This window comes from Pinus tabuliformis, chromosome 1_1, assembly GCF_031772625.1.
Source record: "Pinus tabuliformis cultivar Carrire ecotype Pingquan chromosome 1_1, CPIR1, whole genome shotgun sequence".
Classification (NCBI taxonomy): Eukaryota; Viridiplantae; Streptophyta; class Pinopsida; order Pinales; family Pinaceae; genus Pinus; species Pinus tabuliformis.
In genome coordinates this window covers 846116917-846125905 of record NC_142297.1, presented here as the reverse complement: position 1 = coordinate 846125905, position 8989 = coordinate 846116917, and the positions used below count along the sequence as shown (strand labels likewise).

General features: G+C 35.6%; 1 pseudogene; it reads right to left on the bottom strand.

Annotated features, from left to right (window-relative positions):
• Positions 1 to 1194: 1194 nt before the first annotated feature.
• Positions 1195 to 5555, bottom strand: LOC149216904 (DNA polymerase delta catalytic subunit-like; annotated as a pseudogene).
• Positions 5556 to 8989: the final 3434 nt, after the last annotated feature.

Below are 8989 nucleotides of genomic sequence, written 5' to 3'. Positions count from 1 at the left end.
AGAGACAATTCCATAATTCAAACTATTGTCTCTCTAGAGACAATATAAAAAATTATTTAAAAAAAAATAAATGTCCATAATTCAAACTATTGTCTCTCTAGAGACAATATAAAAAATTATTTAAAAAAAAATAAATGTCCATAATTCAAACTATTGTCTCTCTAGAGACAATATAAAAAATTATTTAAAAAAATAAATGTCCATAATTCAAACTATTGTCTCTCTAGAGACAATAAAAAAAATTATTTTAAAAAAAATAAATATGCTCAAACTACTGTCTCGGATTTGCTCCTGCCAATCTATCTGTGTATCCATCTCTATCTACCTATCCTCCAATCCATCCATTCAACTATATGCATGTCTGGATATACATATGTAAGCCTGCAGATCTATGTTTTATAGTGTGTGCTCTCCTAAAATTTGGGATATGCGTGCACATTGCATTTATAGGGTGTGCCTTGGGAAGTATGTATCATAACTGTCTTTTGAGGTAACCAGCCTATACGCCATCTATGTTCCCCATGGTCACTCGTCAATCTATGATCTGGAACCGAGAAGACTTGGCATCTATAGTAATACTAGTCATTCTATCTAATGGGAATCATACTAACCAGGAGACTAATATGTTTGAATCGTAATAAGGTAGCCACATATTACTCATATGCCACTAATACAGGGTGTTATGACCTATCAATAAGCCTAACTTGAATCCAAGTATTACAGTAATTACAACACATGTATTACCATGTTCATAAGCAGATAAGAGTACTTATAACAATAGACCCAACCTATCGCTATCTATCCCTATTCAATAAGCTTAAGTATAGCACTAACTATGGTTTAGCTAATAGATCCATAATGATTGAGCTTTATATTCACACCTACTCCATATGTCCTAGTTGGAACCATTGTTCTCCATCTCATTTGCAAGGAGAAAAGATATATCGAACTGGTTAACATTAAATAACAAGGACTTGACAATTACTGTACAATAAATAAACCATGCTCATCCTGATTCAGGGACCAAATAAATTCCTGGTCCATTAAATCAGAGAAACATACACCAGAGAAAATTCAGGAAAACAAAAATATTCGATAATACAAAAATTACAAGCTACACAGGCAGCATCCTCAAAATTGCCAGCGCAAAATATTCGATAATACAAAAAATTACAAGCTACATAGGCAGCATCCTCAAAACTGCCAGCGCTCTAGTTGCACCTCTGCTTCAATTAGGTATTTCTGAGCTTTCTTCCTACGATAAAATATTGGGCAGTCACGACTGCAATAAGGATAGGACATCAATGTAAGTATAAAAGAGATAGTAATTGTAAAAAAAAAAAAAACATCCTATTAATTAAAAACAAATACATGATCACACAAATGTTACAAAATACATCCATAATGTAAATTTAAATCATGTTATGAAAATGTAATACTATTTAATACTTGAAATATAGCATTCAAAAACCTTGTGCAAAGAACATCTTGGTGTGGGGAGCCTTGGCACCGCTGACATTGTGTCCATAGTTTACCAAAGAGCATTTCTAATTCCCTCACTGACATTGATCAAATATTAGTGTCATATGATAGAAAATCTAGGTGAGAACAATAGACACAAGGCCTACTTTAAATTCTCCAAATAAAGAGTAATGGTATTAGAATACCAGCTTACCATTCGCAACTGTTTTCTTATACAATTCTGCTTCTCTTCCTTTGCAATGTGAACAAAGTGTCTGATCTTCTTTGCCGCAATGGCAACATGAAATCAGGTAACATCATGAATTTCAGTATGAAGCAACCTAACCAAACATTCTTATTATAAGAAAGCTAGATAGTTTCTTACAAGAAGAGCAGGCATGGGATCATGCAACCTCATAGATTTTTCCACATCAAAAAGATGAACCCTAGTAGCTTTCTAAAGCGCCAAACTGAAATAATAGTTACTCTCAATTGTGCACTACTATAAGCAAGGAAACCACATGCAGGAAACCCTCTACTTGTATTAACTAAATACCTAATAGGTGTTTTACAACCAATACAACTGAGTTGTTTCTTGACAAATTTCATAATTCCACTATTTGAAGGAGTTGATATGGAAACTGCTCGTGTGTGACTACCATGAAGAAGCTCCTTGCTTGCATTCTTCAAAATGGGCTCAAATATTCTCAACAGCGACTACAGAGCAAAAACAGGCACTAATCAAAAACACTTAGCTGGAAAGAATTACTATCTATCAAGATATATTTGAAACACAGGTGAAATTTTCAAAAAGAGCATAAACAGCAAGTGATGATGCTTTGGTCTTTCACCTTGCTCAGTTGATTCTCCAGATAATATTGTGGATCAATAGGGATGTTATTCTCCAGTACGTAAATTGGATCCTCAGATTTCTCATATGCCTGAGCCCAAGTAAACACATTAGTCATTATATCCATAATCCCTCTGTAAATTATGCCTCCAAATAAAACATAACAAAATAATTAAAATAATCATTTTTTAGTGCAATATCGAGACTTATGCTGAGCACAGAAGGGGTTAATTATTACCTTGGCACCTTTTGCAACCTTTATGATGACATATGGAACACGATCACCCACAGTTGGAGCAGTTGCAGCATCCCTCTGTAAACCAGGGGCAACTTGGCTTTAAAACACAACAAAATAATTAAAATAACCATTTTTTAGTGCAATATCGAGACTTATGCTGAGCACAGAAGGGGTTAATTATTACCTTGGCACCTTTTGCAGCCGTTATGATGACATATGGAACACGATCACCCACAGTTGGAGCAGTTGCAGCATCCCTCTGTAAACCAGGGGCAACTTGGCTTTAAAACACGACATCAATTTAAAAAATCCAACAATGGACTCATTGTCAATAAAAAGCAAAATATTACAAGAGTCTTTAGATGCACTGCAGTAATAAAAATAGAGAGATAGGATTGAAATGGAACCAGAAGGCATTGCACCATTCATTATACTTGTTCTGAGAAGTTATTTCCAGTATTTACCTTCTGCATGCGCTCAGCTAGTTCCACGTGTGCTGCCTTGACTGCATTGTCTTCTCCAGTCTTTGTCAGACCCTGACTCAACAAAGAGATTGTTAGCACAGGCAAACAACAATGCCCTTAAGAATATGCTGATAGCCTTGATAAAGGATATGACCTGCAAACATCTGTTTCTGCCGCAGCTAAACAGTAATCAATTTTTCTCAGCATGAGATTAAAAATGCAGATATATTATATATTGTCATGTTTTGATTCTCTTCAATTGTATAAGAGCCTCCCTTGACACTTCTTCCTCCCATTGCTAGCAGTAAATATTGATTGAATCCCTTCCAAGTACAGAATGTAGGGAGAAGAAACATGACAGACTTAAAAACGAAACTTCCATGGCCTGCCCCAACTAGGTATATAGTATATACTTCTAACACTTGAAACCAGGAATATGTAATAAGTGACTTGCTCGCAATGTAAATCTCCTCTTCCCCCTATCATATTTTATCCATTTCAAAAGTAACAAATGGTCAAACAAATTTGGTCATAAACATGCAAAAGGATTCATTTTTCTCACCTTAGTTATCACCAAAAGTGACAAATCCATTTGTTCATTAACAAGTCAGAAATAGTGTTCTTGACATACTGCACTGCACCAGGTATGTCACGATCAATGAGTATTTTGTGAAGGCACTCTGTAACCAAGTTCTTCACCAGCAGGCAATTGTCCCTTTGCACTGTTTCAATGCCTGTTGATATGGAATATTTAAAAGATCACGAATATTTAATAATTAATAAGGTATCAAATAAATTATTTTTCTAAGAGCATTTTGAGCCTTCACAAACACTAAGGCCTGTCTTTGAAACAAAAAGATCAGGTTTTTCACCTTTAGTATCCATTTTGTCATAAGCATCTGGCTTTGTCCACAACAACCCAGCATATCTTTTCTTGTTGGTCAACAAGAATGGGTAGTATATTTTTTCAAATTCTAGTTTAATAGGCTGCATAAAAGCATATGTTAAATAACACACTGATTAGATGCCAAAGATGCACCAAACAGATGCAGATAAGCCACAGAAAAGCATAACTGATCATCTCGTCCTGTGCATATTTACAAAGATCTCATGGAAGTGGAATGTCAAAAGAAGATTAGTTTTAAAAAGAAAGGTGATATTAAAACATTCATCCCTACAAAAACATCATTAACAACTCTAGAGGCTTCACGGATATTTAAAATTCTTGACACTGTACCTTTGTAAATGTACCACTAATATAATCTGAGGCTTCTCTCCCTAGCGTCATGGCCTCTTCTATATTTGGTACACCAAACTGTATCATAACTGAATCTATATCTCCATATACAACCCAGATTCAAATATAAAAATATAATATCAAGATTTACAGCAGAAATCTTGGTTAGGATCAGATCACCCATTATGATTTCAAGAACTTGGATTATCACCAATACAACAAGTGTACTTCTTGTCATTACTGATCCAGTTCAAAGGTTACAAATGCCTTTAGTTGCTAAATAATAGACTACCTCAGCATTGTACTGGTAACCACCAACTATTGTGAACCTTTCTTCAACTAGCTTCTTTGTATGCTCTATCATTTGACGGCCTGACAGGTGGAAAAAAAATGAGATGATTAATGATATGAAATTTTAAAACAATATGTAAAATCGATATTGTCTAATGGAACAGAGAATGTGTCAAAAGATCAAACTAGACTTGTAATCAAAATATAATAAGAGGGCCTAAGCATATCATCTTAGTTGTACAAGTACACATGACTAATTAATGCAATTCAAGAACTCGACCTTATTTGTACAAGATTGTCAATTACAGTGCATACCCTTAACATTATGCCAGGAGGAAGAAAAAAATTACATGGATATAATTGATGCCCAAAAATAATCAATGTGAATGGCTGATACATGCATATATAGAATAAGAGAGGACTACAAGCATCTCTATCTTGTAAGTAAAAGAAGCACCCATAACATTACAACTAGGAAAAACAAGGGGAGAATCAAGGTGTCCATGGATTTAATCTTTTTTTCCATGGAAGAACTGTGAAATTACCATAGCTCGTCACACTCGACGAAATCTCCAAATAGGGCAATTGCCCAACAGTGGCACCAGTAAACCCATAAACTGAATTCGCACTTATCTGCAAGTGCACACAGTCAAAACTATTTTATGTGTTTCAGAAGCATACCTAGTTTTACTTTTATTCCATGTCCAAGCCATAATTAATATAGACTTGACAAAGCTGTAATTACCTTCAAAGCCAATTGTCGGCCATCCAAGACAGCCTTTTCAAAAGGATCTTTAGCCTCCTAAACAAGATTACAGGAAGTTAAAAACTGAGATGCTAAGTGGAAAAAATACAAGCATGTAACATGAACATAGGAAGCACTTACTTCACCACCTTTAGGTCTGCCTTGGCTCTTTTCCTGGCAGCCAGTAACTCTTCTAGGATCTCTAGTAATATGCCATAGGAAACAGGAAAAAGAGCATTCAATTTAGCATCATCAAAAATGGTCAGCATATGATGGTTAAAAAGTAAATAATGAAATAAGTATCAGCATAGTGTTTGACATGCAAAGACATTAAGGTCTTAGCATCCTACTTTACTTTTAATCCTTTCTAGTAGCATAGCTTCTGGTGCCTATGTTAGTGTTACAACGGTACAACTGTGCATTATACAGCTGGGATGACTAGGACAGTGTATTGGGATCTCATCCACATAGCAATTTGACTGCTAAAGTCTACCATACATGTTAGGGAACCTATCTACTTTTTGTACATTGACGAATCAACCAAATCTGAATTTGAATCTACTGAAAACTTCAAAATATGTATCATGAAAGTAGCCTAGGGTTTGTTGTCTATTATCCGAAACTTCTTCAGAATCTCAATTTCTTACTTACCCGTGTTCGAGGACCAGCTCACCTCAACTCAGCCAAACCTCCAAGACCAAGAAATAATACATGTCAACTTCACTTGCCAGTTTCTTATTGCACCATGGGATAGAGTTTTTTAAACTAACTGTTAAGACCAGATAATCTACATACAACACAAATATAAGCATATCAAATTTATCATAATCAAACAAATAATAAAATCTAGGACCGACAACGGTCTTAGTGATGCCCATAATCTGTAAGTACTCATAAATCCATGAGTACCAAGCACAAGAGGCTACTTTAGCCCAGAAAGGGACTTCTTCAACTCGCACACATGGGTATCCCATCCTAACAAAGATATTATATTTGACCCAAGCTGAAACAAAACCATGAATCACTCTTCCTGCCACCTGCATCTCTGGCCCTGTCAAAATCCACTAAAGCATACAGCAGCTCAAAGCATTGTGCCAGTGTGCCCTTTAAGTACCTCACATACCTCAGACCATGGAGCATATTTGCAGCAACCTCAGCTCAACCATATATTAGCAGCCAAGCTGGACAATAAATTGGTGTCTGTGCCCCCCTTGTTTGTGAGACAAGGGATCTCATGCACACAGCAATTTGACTGCTAAATTCTACCAAATATGTTAGGGAACCTATATACTTTTTGTACGCTGACGAATCAACCAAATTTGAATCTTAATCTACTGATAAATTCAAAATATTTATCATAAAAGTAGCCTATGGTTTATTGTCCATTATCCGAAACTTCTTCAGAATCTCAATTGCTTACTTACCCCTATTCGAGGACCACCTCACCTCAAATCAGCCAAACCTCCAAGACCAAGAAATAACACATGAGGTGTATATCCTTCATGTCAACTTCACTTGCCAGTTTCTTCTTGCACCATGGGATAGAATTTTTTTAACTAACTAGAATTTTTTTAACTAACTTTTAGGACCAGGTCATCTACATACAACACAAATATAAGCATATCAAATTGATCATAATCAAACAAATAATACAAGTTAGGACCTGAAACAGTCTTAGTGATGCCCTTAATATGTAAGTACTCATCAAAAAAACAAAGTATCTTCAAAATTTGTTTTGTTGCACACATAATTAGTTTATTTTTGGACCCTCACAACCTAGTGCGCTCCTTAGAAGCTAGAGCGATACATATTCAAGTTATTAAAATTTAACACATATCAATCCTTTTTGTCCTCTTTTTGGGAGGCGCTACATTAATTGTGGGTGTGGAATGCTCATCACATTGAACACCCTCCTCATTATTTCTGTCTCCCATTCGACATTCGCTGAATTTCAACAATCTGCCAAGGTTCAGGAATGACTATTGGATGATTTTGTGCAACAAGCAAATCATCATGTGCTTGTATCTCCTCCCCATGCTCACTCCCAGATGTTTCACCTGATTCCTATACACAACAAACTTTAACTTGTTATAATAACATTAAAACCTCCAATTGATTTATTGCATTATTCATATAATATTATAAACAACTAACCTCGGATCCATAACCAGTAATTATTTTTTCCCCTCGATTTATCATGTGTTGGCGAAGACCTTGGGAACCATGTAATACAACATATTTTAGGTCTTCCTCTGAAGCTTCTTTTTGAAACTGTTGAACCTACATTAACAAAGATAATCATATCTATAAGGTAAAATAACTAATAAGATACAATTAACTCAATGTGACCATGGTTACTTTGCCTAAAATAGAAAATATAATAGATGGAAATATCACTTACCATACCACCACGAATACTGTTATATCCACCAGAGCCTAATTTGTGAGATCCAATTTTTGACACCCTAGCTTGGGTTGCTTTTCTTGTATCTTGCAGGCGTCTCTTAGCTCCTCCTTGTGCAGATGGTGTATAGTTTGGATTTCTGAGGACTTTCCTCTTAAACTTGGCATCTTTCATAATTTCATCCCACGTCACTTGGTCTCTGATCCAAGCTGGACGTGGATACATCAAGTTTTTTGTCAACTTTGTCCTTAAATTGGACCTCTTTGAATGCATGTATTTACTTGCAATCTATAAAATAAGTTCCTTATCAAATCCAGGATTACCAAATGCTATTACTACATCTTTAAATAGTTCCTCCTTTTTAGAATTGGATTGTTTCCTCCAATCCATTTGGATGGTATTTCCAAATAATTCCTCTGCACGATGACAAATAAAGTGATAAAATTTCAGCCCTTTTTCATCCTTCAAGACATTTCCTTCTGAAGTGAGCAAGATTGTAACTTCTTGCATTCCTTTTGTGGTCACCGATGATATTGTTGTAGTCTTGGGGATTGAGGAAGGTTCCCTTATAGATACATTAGGCACTGTGTCACTTACTTCCTGCATTTACAATGAAATTGTGGAACTATTAAGAACCAAACCAAAATATGAAATTATTTTTCATATCTAAAATAATGATCCTAAACATAACAAATGAAATTATAAAAATAAATAAAATAATTTTACCTGTTGATCTGTTGCAGGAGCTACACTCTCCAACAATGACATTTCCCATAACTGAATTTGTTCAATTATTTCTTGTCTGATTTGAACATTTGCAGGAATATCTGGTAGGAGCCTTAACATTCTTGTTTGTGAGTCTATAAGACTCCTAAAAGAAACTTTTTCTGGTCCTGGTGGGAGAATGCTGACTAGACCCACATTTGATGTAGAGGGAATGTTATTGGGTTCTAGTCTAGGTGTAGATGGCATAACATGACCCTCTATACCAACAGATTATGTAAAGGGCATGTTATGGGGTTCTGGTCTAGGTGTAGATGGCATAACATGACCCTCTATACCAACAGATTGTGTAAAGGGCATGTTATGGGGTTCTGGTCTAGGTGTAGATGGCATAACATGACCCTCTACACCAACAGATTGTGTAAAGGGCATGTTATGGGGTTCTGGTCTAGGTGTAGATGGCATAACATGACCCTATATACCAACAGATTGTATACTTGTTGGAGTCACCCTAGAAACATCCAGCAAGGCACAAATATAAATAATAAGATGGAATAACAGATGAATAATGTTGAA